Source organism: Gavialis gangeticus, unplaced genomic scaffold (assembly GCF_001723915.1).
Source record: "Gavialis gangeticus isolate Ggan-Ray unplaced genomic scaffold, GavGan_comp1, whole genome shotgun sequence".
Taxonomy (NCBI): Eukaryota; Metazoa; Chordata; order Crocodylia; family Gavialidae; genus Gavialis; species Gavialis gangeticus.
This window is the reverse complement of record NW_017729028.1, coordinates 8,731,722-8,746,258: the sequence shown is the minus strand read 5'-3', so window position 1 is coordinate 8,746,258 and position 14,537 is coordinate 8,731,722. Positions and strand designations below refer to the sequence as shown.

Sequence of the window (14,537 nt, the reverse complement as noted above, 5' to 3'; positions counted from 1 at the left end):
GGTGTCAAAGGCCTTGCTGAAGTCTAGAAAGACTACATCCACGGCAACACCTGCATCCATTGCCTTTGTGACTTGATCATAAAAGGCAATCAGGTTGGTCTGACATGACCTGCCCCTAATGAAGCCGTGCTGGTTGCCCTTGAGCATCATCACTGAAGCCGTCCCATCACAGATGTGTTCCTTGAGGATCTTCTCAAAGAGTTTCCCAAGGATAGAGGTAAGACTGATGGGCCTATAGTTGCCCGGGTGGCCAGGACCAGGACCAGGACCAGGTCCAACAGGGCGTTTCCTCTGGTGGGACTGTGCACCTCCTGTATTAAGTGGAGGTCCTGTATCTCAGCTAGGAACCTCCTGGAATGGTCCGTCCTGGCTGACTGTTCCTCCCAGCAGATGTCCGGGTAATTAAAATCACCCATGACAACTACATCCCTTGCCTTAAGTGCCTCTGCAAGCTGGCCTGAAAATTCCCGGTCCAGCTCCTCCCCTTGGCTGGGGGGTCTGTAGTAGACCCCCACCGTCAAATCACTCTCCCCACGGTCCCCTAGAATCTTGACCCAGAGCACTTCAGCTTGCCCCCCCTCTGACCCCATTCCGCTGGCAGAGGATGTGTAGTGCTCCTTGACACAGAGCGCTACACCCCCACCTTTCCTACCTTCTCTATCACGCCTGTACAGCCTATAGCCCCTAATGCTAACTGCCCAGTCATGGGACGAATCCCATCATGTTTCCCTCAGTTTATGTGGGTTCTGTATGTTATACGACATTTTCCAGGAACACATATATAGCGTAAAGTGAGGAAAACCTGTAGTGGTCTTTCATTTTGGTCACAGCAATTTGTGTGTGATGGGTTACTTTTTTAATTTGAAAATTGGGAATTTTTTTTTTTTTTAAATCAGAGAAAACTAGGATCCCAAGTCACCAGTATGCAGGATGCACAACTGCCTTTGAAGGACTTTGCTCTACAGCTGCACAAGGATGAAAACAAAGACCAACAAACAGCATATTTATAAGACATGCACTGACACAGTAAGTGATGGCAGTTCCTAGAAATTATAAAAAAAATAGAGACTATATTAGATTATTTTCCCCCCAGCTGGTCAGAACTGTTTTGATTTCTTTGTCCAAACTCCTCACAGGCAATTACATTGCCACACACTTGCATTTTTAACCAGCAATCATTTAAAAAATATTCAAAACAAGTCATTGAAGGTTGGCAGGAGGTTAAAAAAAAAAAAGAATAAACAAAGGCCTCAGTCCAACACTGAGGATCAGGGGTAGCTGAGGGCAGTTCCCAGTACAACTTCAGGGTTTAAATGCAAGGCTTCTAAACTGACCCATTTGAGATTAGATATCCCCAAAACATGTTGCTAGAATTGTAACATGAAAAAAACCTCTTTGTATTTCTAACTCCTACCTCACAAATATATTTGCTTATTAATCCTCAAAATTCATCTCTAGCCAACTCTCCTCAGACACTTCAAAAGTTTTTTTACTAGTAGAAAAGTTGGGAATCATGCTCTGTGGATTTTATAGACAACACACTCAGACTAACCACAGCCACAACCATTAGAATGACTGGAGTCTCAATATATAAATCTATTTTGAAGAGCCAATTATAATGTAGTTCTAGCAACTGGAGTTCTCAAGTATACATATTAACATTGCATAGATTGAAAAGCTTTTCTTGTGCTGTTTTTCTACAGGGGAGATCATCATCTGAGATTTGGCAATGCTGAAGGAACAGCCACAGGAAATGGAGAGGCCATCTGGCAGTCAGGTAAGACAACAAATGTCCAAAGCAGTTAATGAAAAAGAATTACTGAATTTATTATTGAAAAAGTATTTTAGTACACAAATCTCTAGAACGTGATGGGGCTGCCATTTGCCTTTTCTGGCAAAAGCATGCTGAATTCAGCAAGTTGTGCAGGTACACATGAATGCATATGTGCATACAAACACACACGTGCACACAAACTGTACTTGCCTTGGAATGAGAGCCGTCATTGAGAAAAAAAGCACCCATGCAGGTTGGTGTCAGATACCCTATTGAAGGATTCTCTTTCCTGATCACAAACCAATCTTACGATTGTAAGTGATCTGCAAAACCTCACACTGACAACTCTGCAACACTCACAAGACTGCCCTATTTTCACACCTTATTTGGGACAGAGATGCCCGGAAAGACACTGTGCATCTCTCAATTTAGCTGAGGTCCAAGATTCACCACATAATAAATCAGTTGAATAAATCAGTTGGCTGAGGCCAGAAGAGTAACAAACATGCTAGAAGCTATATGGAAGGAGGGACTAGTTTGATCATTTGGTTTCACTCCCAAGTTGCTGTAGCTGTTCTAGGTACAGCCACATCAGCAGCATGCAGCAAGGAGGCAGCTCAGACCAGAAGCAGACAAACTTGTTAAGCTACACGTGTGTTGCCACCTATTTGGATTAAAAACCATGAGCTTTCAAACAGTAGCTTCTAACCAATACTAAACAAAAGCTTCAAAATTATATTTGTGCCACTATTTCCTAGTAAGTATTGCACACAGAGAAGTCTGTCTATATTCCCCACAGAATGTTACTGCAGTGGTAGACAGAAACACTTCTCCAGAGCTACTGGAAAGAATTAACACTGCAATTTCTTACACACTTTATTACTAAGCCATATGAGCTCCCATGAGGAACAGACTTTTCCACTGTAGACAAAGATTACAGCAGTTAACAACACAACAGCACAGAAGTCATTACGAATGGTTATGCTCTGTTTGGTTTCTTGATATTAGAATCTAGTCATTACTTACTATACCAAGTCTGTTGCTTTCCACAGTTTGAAACAAATGCAAAAGTATGCTGAGCAATTTTAAGTGATGAACTTTGAACAAGGGCAATTCCACAGTTGTGTAATATACATTTATTTCTTTGCTAAAAATCACAAGCCTGGAAATAAAATATACAAAAGTAATGAGGAGTTAAAATTTTCTGCTGCAGTTTTAGGAAAGGAATCTATATCTTTTGCTTAGAAAAGCTACTTGGAGCAGAAGTTCTAGGTCCTGTAGGGTCTGAGTGAAGCATGTGACCAGTCACACACAGATAAAGCAACCAAGGGTATTGCACCTGTACCTAGAAGCTGAGAGCAGTGCCCTATTATTGTACAGATAATAAGAGCTTGAAATTTAAGTAGATGAGAAAGGGTGATGGGTACTGTTGTCCCTCCTTTGTGGATAGGGAAATGAGACGTTAAAATGACTTGATCACACAGGATGTCTGTGGCAGATACAGGAATTTCGCATAGATCCCCCGAGTCCCAGTCCATTGCCTTAAACACAGAAGAGATGAACCTTCCATAAATCATGTATATCATCTTGTCAGCTGTCCTTGGTTTAAATCACTAAAATCCACTGCTGAAAAATTCTGAGTTTTTTATAAGAGAAAAAGGAAAGCCATCTTTATATTCAGCAGGATGGTCAAAGGGATGATTCTTGTAAGTCAAGGCTGAAATTACAAGCTGGGAAGGCTGCATAAGGCTGAGGAAGAAAAAGGAGGTGTTGGATAACTGGGGATGCTTGGCAAACTTAAATGAGAGGCGGGTTTCCTCTAAAATCTAATTAGTTGAAGGGCCATAGAAGAACCAGAAAACGTCAACAGTTGAGCCTTACAGGAAATAGCAGATGCTTTATGTTTGAAACTTAAGAGCAAAACTTCTGCTGTCAGAAATGCCTGGTGACAGTAGGACTGTTCCCTGCCTGTATCTACTACTAATAAACTTCTGTATGATGCCAAAGTGTTGTACAAATATCAATTAATGTGTCCACTCAACAGTCCCAGCAGTCTTGGGAATTAAGAATTTGACCCTGCAGAGAGAGAAGGCTGATTTAATTAGCCATGTAATCTAACGTAAGGGAAAAAAATCGGTATAGTTCTTGCATTTACAAAGTTCTTTCAAATGTCAGTCAACAGGAAGACTATATGTGCAGCTGACAGATACATCAGGACACAATAGCAGATAAGGTACGCTCCCAAATGAGTTTTTTTTTAAAGTCTAACAAAATCTAAAAGAAGCACTATTAAAAAAAGTCATGGTGTAAACAAAGTTCCTATTTAGATTGTCAAAAATATTTAAAATTGAGCAGACTTGCCACTCATGCTCTGCTCAATTTTTTGTTTCTCTCAGCTTAAGTAAATTAATAAAAAAATATTGATAATTTCAGTTTTGCTTCCAGGCTTACTGCAGCAATTTCTGGGATTATAAGGGCCATCAGGGAAGTTTTGTTTATGAACAACCATTTTAATGCCATTTTGGGTAAACATTTCCATTTGATTGAGAATCACAGAATCATAAAATCATAGCAAATTAGTGTTGGAAGGAACCTCGCAAGGTCATCTACTCTAACCCCTTGCAGGACTGTCCCCGACTAGATCATCTCAGCCAAAGTTTTGTCTAGCCGGGTCTTAGAAACCTCCAAGGATGCAGAGTCCATAGCCTCTCTGGGTAACCTGTTCCAGGGTTTTACTACCCTCCTAGTGAGAAAATTCTTCTTAATATCTAACCTAAACCTAATAACTAACTTTGCTGCAACTTGAGACCTTGGCTTCTTGTTCTGTCATCTGCCACCACTGAGAACAGTCCAGCTCCATCCTCTTTGGAACCACCTTTCAAGTAATTGAAGGCTGCTATTGAATCCGCCCTTGGTCTTCTCTTCTCCAGACTAAATGGGTGTTTATAAACACCCTGGAAGTCGGGGGGGGGGGCAGGGGGAAGAGGGCTTTAATTAGAGAGACTCTAATTGGAGCCACTCTAATTAAAGCACCCAGAGCGTCACATGTATCAGAGTCCCTGTGCTGAAAAATGGTGGTAGGGGTGCTTTAACTACAGCTCACTGAATGAGCTTTGAAATTCCCCCACAGCCATTTTTCAGTATGAGGATGCTGATACGCATGGTGCTGGAGTCTGCTGGAGCATGGTAATTACCACACTCCAGCAGACTTGATTAATCTCCCACTGCGGGCACAGAAATCTGGAGGAGTATGTGTTCCCCCCCGTGTTCCCCTGACATGTCACCTATGCCCACACCCCCTGCCCTACACATCTAACCCCTGCCCCCAACACCAGGGCAGCTGGGACCTGGGAGTGGGGGGCAGCATGTCAGGAGTGAGGGGGGCTCAGGCAGGTGGGGGACTGTGGGTCAGAAGTGAGGGCCACCAGCAGGGCCAGGAGGCTGTGGGTCAGGTGCGAGGGGCAACGGCATAGGTAGGGGCACAACACAAGCATATCAGGACTGTTCAGTGCCATAAAACAGCAGGGGGGACAGCTGCAGCTGGACCCACATCCTGGTGAGTGAAGGGGGCATGGAAGCTCTGATTTTCCATGATAAAAAAACCAAAATCAAATTCCAAAATATATAGGTATTTAGAATTTATTTTATTATAATGATTGAGGCACAGGTAGGCTTCCTAACTGCTTTAAAGTTGTAAATATATCAATAAACATATTACACACACTGATGAGATCCTGTTACTGGTAAGTGCACAAATAATGCACTAAAGCCTTGAATAATACAGGCATAGAACTTTGGATTCTCCTCCTCCCTCCCTCCATGACAAAGTTCACTTCTGATGTCCATCAGGACAAAGCTCAAAATGGTTTACTTACAAGTTTGAACCTTGCTGGATGTATTTGTATTACTTATTGGATATGGGGATGAGGAAAAATCCATTCTCTTGCGTTCTGTGAATTATTTTGGATTTGCTCAGCTTTTTTAACACTAATTTTTCAGGCTTGGTGTGAAAGTACTCAATACCTTTGAAGCACAGAAAATATTAAAACACTGATTATTTCATATTGTTAGTTTGCACTTCAAACATAACGTGACATACGCACACAATGAGCTTGCTTCCCGCATAAAAAGTTCCATTAATATTCCAAACGTAATAACTGCTAAAATGCACACCAACAATCCCATTTCTGAAAGCAAAACTGAAAGATTAAATTTGAATGCTGCTGTTTATATGACACGTCTCTCCAATACTTTTAGCTGGAGCTGTTCAATAGATTAAAATATGTTAATTAGACTGACTTGTAACAGAAAATAGAGCTATAAATTTAGTTAAATCTCACCTAAAAACATGTGTCAAAAGTTAAAAAGTGCCAGATGAACCAAGGTCTCAACAAGAAATTGAATAAACCTACTTTAGTTAATTCTGTAACTCGCACAAATACACCATGTGTCAGTGGCCTTGGCTTTGCATACTGTAGTCTATTGTTGAAATGCAATGCTGACATTGGAGTCATTGTTCCTCATGAGATTCACTAAGCAAATTAACATTCCTGCATCCTGTTTTTACGATAGGATAGAGTAAGATAAGAGGATTAATAATAATAATAATAAAGGAAAGTCAGTTAAATAAATATACTCTCTCTCTCTTTATTTTAACTAGGACCACAAAACAGAAAAAAGGGTCTGCAGCCACATTACTACTCTGGACAATCATCTTGTCCTTCCCACAAATGCAGACTAAGCAGGATCAAGCCTGCTCAGTGCTTGGCTGGGAGATGCTCGCCCCGGCTGACAGAAAGCCCACTGTACTGCAGCAAAGGTCTGTTAAATGTCAATCTTCCTGTAAGCCAGTGCTGAACAAGCACAGCCATACAGTGTTAGGAAGCAATGCACTGTAAGAGATACTGAATGAAATCTCTGGCCTAGTCAAATCAATAGGAATTTAGTCATTTGATTCACTATTACCAAGGATTTCACCTATGTTTCAGATCAAGACAACTCCAGCCTGCAGCTTACTGTGAGCACTAAGGGGCTTATACTGGGAAATGGGCTCCAGGCATAATAAAAAGAACTTGTGTTCATCCAGTCTACCAATACTCACTCATCACAAAGTGGTGTCTAACCACTAACCTGAGTGAGGGGAGGGCCAAGCTGTCCTGTCCCTTCAGAATAATCCTGGTGGTATGATAAGGGGAGCTGCCATTTCTATTTCAGGGCCCAAACTATGCCATTGTCAACACCATTTGGATGGCACCATTAAACAAACAGGAAGCAATATGCAGTTCTTGGTATGGTGTGCTTCTACATATAGCTTGCATCCCAGCTGACAGCAAGCTGATTTCCAGAGGAGGTGACTCAAATGTACGTCTCCCACACAGAGATTGCTGCAGTCACCTCATCCTGATTTTGTAAAGGGCAATGACTATGACAAGCCCAGGGGTCAGATCTCAGAAAGCACCTTAGTCCCTTACATGCCTAAGTCCCATTTTCAAAATGGATTCAGGCAGTAAGAGGTTCAAGTATCATGGACTACATTTTGGGTCAGGTTTAAGTGCTTCAAGATGCAAATGGGCACCTGGTGGAATTCACAAAAGCACAGAATCCCTTCGCTTCCACCATTTATTTTCAAGCATGCCCAAACTGTGTGACTTTGAGCAAAGATTAGAGAAAACCTTAACAGGGGTCAAAACCATCCTACCCCTACACACAGGACCCTTCCTATTTCCACCCAATGCAATTTCAAACAGGAGCCACTACAATCCTTGTAAATGTAGGGCTTACATGCCATTTTTCTCTTGTACAAGCAAGATTTAGGACATCTAAATTCTAAGGCAACCAATACTTTTAATGATTCGCTCATAAATTTATAGAACTATGGATTCACCAAAAGCTTCCCCTCTTCCTTCCCTACCAGAATTATCATCAGAAACATTCAGGACTTGTCTATATAATGGTTAAGGTTTCTTTGACATGGGAACGACCATACTGAATCTAACTGGAGGGCCACCTAGTCTTCAGAGGAAGGTCTAAGAATCCTGCACAGACAGACGTAGAACAACCTGTCCTGCTCCATTAAATATCTTTAGTAGCTAACAGATTAATTTAAACCCTTCAGTATGAAATTAATATCCATTTCACAAGATGGGTTTTTATTATATGAAAATTCAGAATATTTCTGATATCCATGGATATATCATGTTATGTTTTTGGCCTAAACACCTTCCTATGGCAACAAGCTAATACCACAATTCAATTGCACCTTGTGTGAAAAATGATGTCTTTTTATTACTCATTTTCCCAATCTTTTAACTTCGCTAAATATCTACCTTGTGTTAGGATTTAGGGAAAACATCTACCTACTAAAAAAAATAATTATTTTGCATCCTTTTATCAGAGCCCCGCTTATTTGTCTCACTCTATATTGTAAACAATCCAAACCATTCTGACTTATGCTCTCTATCCCACTCCTTACACATCTGGATATCTTTTAACCTACCTGATCCATTAGAATGCCATCTAAGTCCCCTCCTAGAGCTGTTACAGTTACCTTTTGAATCTTGTAAAGTATATGAATAAGTTTTCCCTCTAATCTGCATTTAACAATATGAAAATTCTGTAGACCACTATGTTGCCCAATCACTTAGCTTAACTAGGTCTCCAATGTTCCCTTGCGATCCTCTCTGGTCCTGACTCATAAGTAATTTTGTGGCACTTGAAAAATGCTGCAACTTCATTAGCTACCCTCTTCTACTCTTTGTAGGGCATAAGTGTACAATTATCATGGGACATAATACAGAACCTCAAGGCCTTCTCCCATTTGCTATGATGAATATGGATGATCTAATCCTAACGATCCTAACTTACCCTTTGCTTTCTCTTTCCTAGACACCTTTTTGCCTCTCACCCTATGTCCATTTAGTTTAACATGCTCTTGACGGGACCTTAACAGAGGCTTTATGGCTACAACCTAAATGAATATCAACCTAGTCCACTTCACTTCACTACTTCTGCATGCTCAAAAAAACTGAAAAATTAAAGCACGATGTACTGTTTAGATTTGATAGCACCTGTCTTTTTGGTATGTTCTCATTCTGAGTTTAAGTTATTATTGCAATCAGTTTACCAGATATATCTGGAAGGCTTATTGGTTGGAAATTCCTCAGATGACTCCCCCGCCCTTTTTTTTTTTTAAATATAGACCTAGCATTTTCTAACCTATAATCTTCTAGAAGGAGGTTTTAGGAATAATTCTTTATGCTTCAACAGCTTACCCATTTCCTAATTTCAGCTCTTTCAGAATTCTTCAATACTGTTCAAGCCTGGTGACTTACTGCTTTTTATCAATTTATCCCAATATCTCGTTTTTCCTTTGTTGTAGCTGCTAAACTCCAAGTGTCTGGTGTAGATACAATGCAATGGGGTAAGTACTGACATTGGTGAAAGCCTCTTTTGCCGCAGAATGAAGTAGTGTTGGTCACTAGCATGACTATACCAGTGCAAAAATGTTATAAACTAATCAATTTACAAATGCACCTTGGGTATGTTGATGTGTTTACCACGGGGGGGGAGAGGGGGGTAATAGCATTAGGAAGGGATTCTCAAACAGAAGGCCAGAAAACTAAACCCGTCTCTTGGTATATTTATTTAAAAGCCATACAAACCAAACAAGTAAACACTACCTTGATTCTATCCAGGTCAAACAATGCCCAAAAGGATGTTAACACAGTTCAGAAAAGAAAGACTATAAATGGCCAAACTAAGTCATTTACTCAGCCAATTACTATTTTCCTTCATCGGTGCAGGTTTTAAATAATGAAACTGAACTACGGGAATATGAAGCAGAAAGCAACTGCAGCTACCAAAGAGGACAATCACACACTCAAGGCTGATGTGATGTACATATCCAGACATAAAATTTAGCTAGACTTGACTTATTTTTGAAAAAATGATTGACAAGACATGAGGGATGAACAAGATCCTAACACCACATAGTGATCACATCACCTACCAGCAAATTGGAGAGAAGTATGAAGTGAGCAATTCAGGGAATTAAATTTTTCCTACTGGCAAGTACGTCACAATTATCAACTTTAGGGATTTTTTAAACCTTCCTCTGAAGCACATACTAGTGGCTACTGTCAGGATACTGGACTAGAAACTGCAACCGATATACAAAGAGCATTATATAATGGACTGTTTCATTGAACTTGGCAGCCTATTTGTATAAATGGCTTTGTACACATCCAAATTGTGCATGCATGTGTACACATAAATGTTTGGAATACTAGTAAAACAAATGCTGTTTGAAATGCAGCACTTTTTCTAGCAGTCTTATGGCCAAACAAAATACTCTGCTGACAATCAAAAGAAAACAATCCTCACCCTGGGCAAGCCATTTTATATGGTAGTTAAATGCATTCAAGTGATTTTTTTTATAAATCACATACACAGAGGTGCATATAACCATATGTAATCAAATGCATATGTTTATGTATGCACATACCCATTGTACCGTGTTGTTATACACAAAGGGCTAGAAAACTTCCCATTTTATTTCACCTGATCTCATAAGGCACAACACCTTCACAAAGACAGTGCAGACAAAACATTCAGAAGGCAAACACTTCAACTAAAAATACCTGTTAGGATATCTGTGGAATATATTGCAGTTTGCCAAGTTAAGCCGTTTTACTTTCAGTACTGTATCTATGCAATGTCTCACTACATAAGAGTGTACCATTAGTAGCCAAAACAAAAAAGAGAATGGTGGTCTTGCAATGACCTTTAAAATTAAGAATAGGAGCCTTAGTACTTGTGCAGCAGACAACTTTGGTAATTTCTTCTGGCTGGCCTTTTAATCCCTCTCTAGTTTCAATTAGAGGCAGTATTTTTCACTTCCTGTCTGAAACTTACATAGCACATCTACACTACATATATTATATGGGCTTGACTTGAAAACCACGAGTGAGTAACTTTATTCACATGAGAAGTTTCAGCTGAAAAGAAACCAAAAAACCTTATTCACATGCATGTTTGCACATAAATGCCTCTTTACCAGAACTGTTGAATTACAGTGTTGGCTGAAGTCATCATATACATGCATATCCTGGTGCCACTGGAGTGATACATCACATATATGACGGACTGCCTCATCAGCAGCATATCCACTGACCCATATCAGCCGCAGCCTTGTCTAACCTTCCACATCTGAATCACTTCTAAAGGCCCATGGTTCACTTGGATTTTAGATTTCAAATCTAGCAAGTCACATAAATAGTTCCTTCTTTTATCCACAAACTTAAATAACTAAATTCAAAGAGACAAGCCTTATTTACTAACTGAACCACTGAATGGAAAAAAATCCACATACATATATTTTATATTACAAGTGTCATCCCAAACTCATGCGGATAGGACATATTCAAATACTCAGGCATTCACTCTAGCCTGTGTGCCCTACGGCCCAAATACAACTCCCTGTTAGGCAGGTAAGCAGCATTCACCCTGCTTTAGCTACACAGGCAGCATTTCAGTTCCTTCTTCCAATGGGACAGACACTATCCTACAGCTGTTTATCCAATGAGAAATGCAGAAATACCACTGGCACAGAGTGAGGACCAGAAACCAAGACTCTGCCCTGGAAGGGAGTGGAGGGGCTCATTTTTCTCACTGATCTCCACCTGGTTTATTGCACTTTTGGCCCCACACCTTCCTCCCTTGGCTGCCCAGTAGATCAGATTCAAAGCGAGGGGTTGAAGGTGCTTTTCGCAATGCTCACCCTACAGCACTGCAACTTCTGGGTGATGAAAGGGGCTGCAGATTCTCAGGCCACACATTGCACGGGCAGCCCTCTTGCATTCATCTGCACAGACAACCTGTTCCCCTGTCCCCACGCACCCCGTGCAGACTGCCTGATCCACTCCCCTGGCTAAGTTTAGAGCACAGGTAACACAGACCTCTCCCTGGCCCTCTTCCTACTGCACTTCCCTACCCTCAGGAGCAGCGGGAAGAAACAGAAGCTGTTTCTGAAGACAGAGGGGGAGCCCAGAGTCCCCTTGCTGGCATAGTAACAAGAGCAGTGGTGGGGGCAGGGGAGACAGCCTGCAGACTGCATGTTAACCCCTAATGGTCCACATGCAACCCACAGGCTGCCAGGGAAGCAGCCCTGCCCTACCACATGGCCTAGCATCAGGGCATTTTTTGGGACAGCAGGAGTTGCAAGTTCAAACTCCCTCTGGAAAAGGGAGACCTAGAACCCAAGTCTCCTACTGCCCCCAGCAACTACTCTAACCACTTAGCTATTGGTGACACCACGCACGGTGCTCTGCCACATTCGCACAGAAAAGGCCACTATTTCAGAGCTTGTCCATTATATAAACGAGGCGCCTAAAGCAACTTGGGATCAGTGGGAATGCCATGCTAGATAACGAGAGGTAGTCAGTTGATTAATCTGAAGTCAGGTGGAAGGCAAGGCAGTATCTATGACTAACTCATTCAGAGAGGCATCTAAGGTACCACCCTGTCCTGCCCTCTGCTGGTGTAAGATGCTGCAGGATGGTTGTCTCTCTCAACCCTATTGTTCAAGTTTTGGAAGGACTTGGAAAGTAAAGAAAGGAGAGATAGAGATAAGGGAGGAAGAGAGATGGAATGAACCAGAGCACATGAGATTTATCTCTAGATCTTTGTACATCTTCAGTCCTGGTCTCTGTTTCCTGACTAGACACAGAAGCTCAAGTCATTGTGCTAAACAGGGTGTAAAGCAAGCAGCATCTTAGCAGAGAATCTGACACAGTACAGGGAAGTCCCCTGGTTTGGGGAAACCAGATTCTCAGCTAATTTGTTCAGAGGAAAATGGGAAAATGAGCTACTGCTAACCATTCCCTACTGTACCCAGAAAGAGAAGCTGGGGTCTTATTTTCTACCAGGTACCTCTGCTCCTGATGAATCTGCCCTTCTCTGGCCACTCCCATGTCAAACCCAAGAACTTCTCCTCTCTTTGGATGGTACAAAAAAAAAAACAGGCAGTACTGGGAAGCATAGGCAGCTCTCAGTGCCACCATACAGGTTGCCTCCATCATTACTACTTACTTTAGAGAAAAATCAGTGATAGCAGGTGGGAGGGAGATGTAACCTGCCATTCCCTGGCTGGGACTTGCCCGCCAGGTTAGAAAGAGTCAGTTCTCAAGCCACTGGGGCAAGCTCACCTGACTAAGCGGGCAGCTGGAAGCATTTTGTAGCCAGCTCCAGTCAATTCCCATCTTTTTTCCCAGAGCAGATAACCAGTTTTCCCCATTCTTTCTTCCCATCCCATCTTCCCACAGTAATTAAGTTTGGCATCCTGCTTTGTCCTCTACAACAGAGGTATACAGGAGGCAGGAAGAAAGCTGTAACAGCTTAACCAAGCCTCCCAGTATGCAATACTGTGCTCTGCCACTTATCAGCAGAATAACTACTGTCCCTGCAACAAACCAGGAAGTGGAGGCTAGCAAGGGACCTATTTTTAGATTCTTTTTCTTTAACTAAAAACAACACACAAAGCCAGTCACTCACTTACATATGCTGACTCTGACCAATAACAGGGTCTTCTACTTACAACTCTTCCAACACTTTTAGGAACTGTTTGGGACATATGGCAAGAGATGGGGAAGAGATTGGCAAGTCACCTACAGAAAGCCCTGTGAGGGGGGCTATTAAAATCCTTCAATCTTCTCTGATACTGAAACAAAGTCTATCATGCAAAAAAATGGGATATACGGAGCATTCTAGGACATTATTTTGTGACTCCCATTTGGTGCTCAGACAGAAAAAAGCATGCTACATTAGAAAATAAAAAGCAGCCTCTCCTCTGGCTGAGTCGTTTTCATCTAGTGTTGCAAGAGCTGCCTGGAACAGCATCATTCTTAAAAGAGAGGAAATGCACTGGAGCTGATTTAGCAAAAACTGAGGATGCTTTAAGACTTCAATTTGGCTTTCCCCGTTCACCCCACTGAAACAAATTCACAGTATATACTAAATATAACTGTTAATGAAAGATTCTGCTTATGTCTTCTGACATTTTATGTTCAGTTAGAACAGTGGTGCTCAACTTTTTGACCTCACGGGCCAGATGAGTAACATGGGCCCAATCCAGAGTGCAGGGCAAGATTGGGCTCCATGCCAGATCACACCCAGATCAGCCCTGCGCATGGGACCATGTCCTCAGGCCCACAGGACTAGGAAATGCGGCAGTGGGAGAGTGGTGGCAGTGTTAACTGCCACTGTTCCCCTGCCACCAAATTTTTGGACTCATGGAAAGCCCCAGAGGCTGGATGGTATGGCTCCCTGGGCTGGAGGTTGAGCACCACCAAGTTAGAACACTACAGACTGTTTTAACACACTGAGTTTGTGTGGTGGCATTGAGTTGACAGGTGTCATGTGTTCTCTTTCAGCTTGGTTAGAATGTGCAACACAAGACATACTATACATGAACAGGGAGAGAGCAGATCATCATCTGCATTTTGAAAGAGCCTCTATCAGGATCTGCCTCCCCAGTATGGTAGGTGCTGCATAAAGCACACAGTAAGAGGCAGTCCCTAGCTCAAACCCATACCAGGTTAAATTAGAGCTACAACATGGTGTGCTATTTACAAATGAAAGGGAGAGGGAAGACAAGGGTAATGAAGTTGCACAAGTAGTTACAGAACATGAAGGTTCCTGGAGGGGGGTTTTTTGGGTTGGTTTTTTTTTTGGGGGGGGGGGGGGGTTTTTTTTGGGGGAAGTTTGG

The 14,537-nt window shown here is 41.9% G+C and overlaps 1 protein-coding gene and 1 long non-coding RNA gene across 2 annotated transcripts in view; one reads left to right on the top strand and one right to left on the bottom strand.

The window, feature by feature from the left end:
- The window catches only part of LOC109300156, a 5,835-nt gene extending 1,827 nt beyond the window's left edge, over positions 1-4,008 (top strand). Inside the window, exons 2-3 of the long non-coding RNA XR_002098148.1 lie at positions 1,704-1,777; positions 3,950-4,008. This is a non-coding gene — a long non-coding RNA (uncharacterized LOC109300156). The remainder of the gene's footprint in view (positions 1-1,703; positions 1,778-3,949) is intronic.
- Positions 1-14,537, bottom strand: part of HPCAL1 (hippocalcin like 1) — a 112,941-nt gene that overhangs the window by 39,149 nt on the left and 59,255 nt on the right. The gene's annotated exons all lie outside the window — the stretch shown is intronic.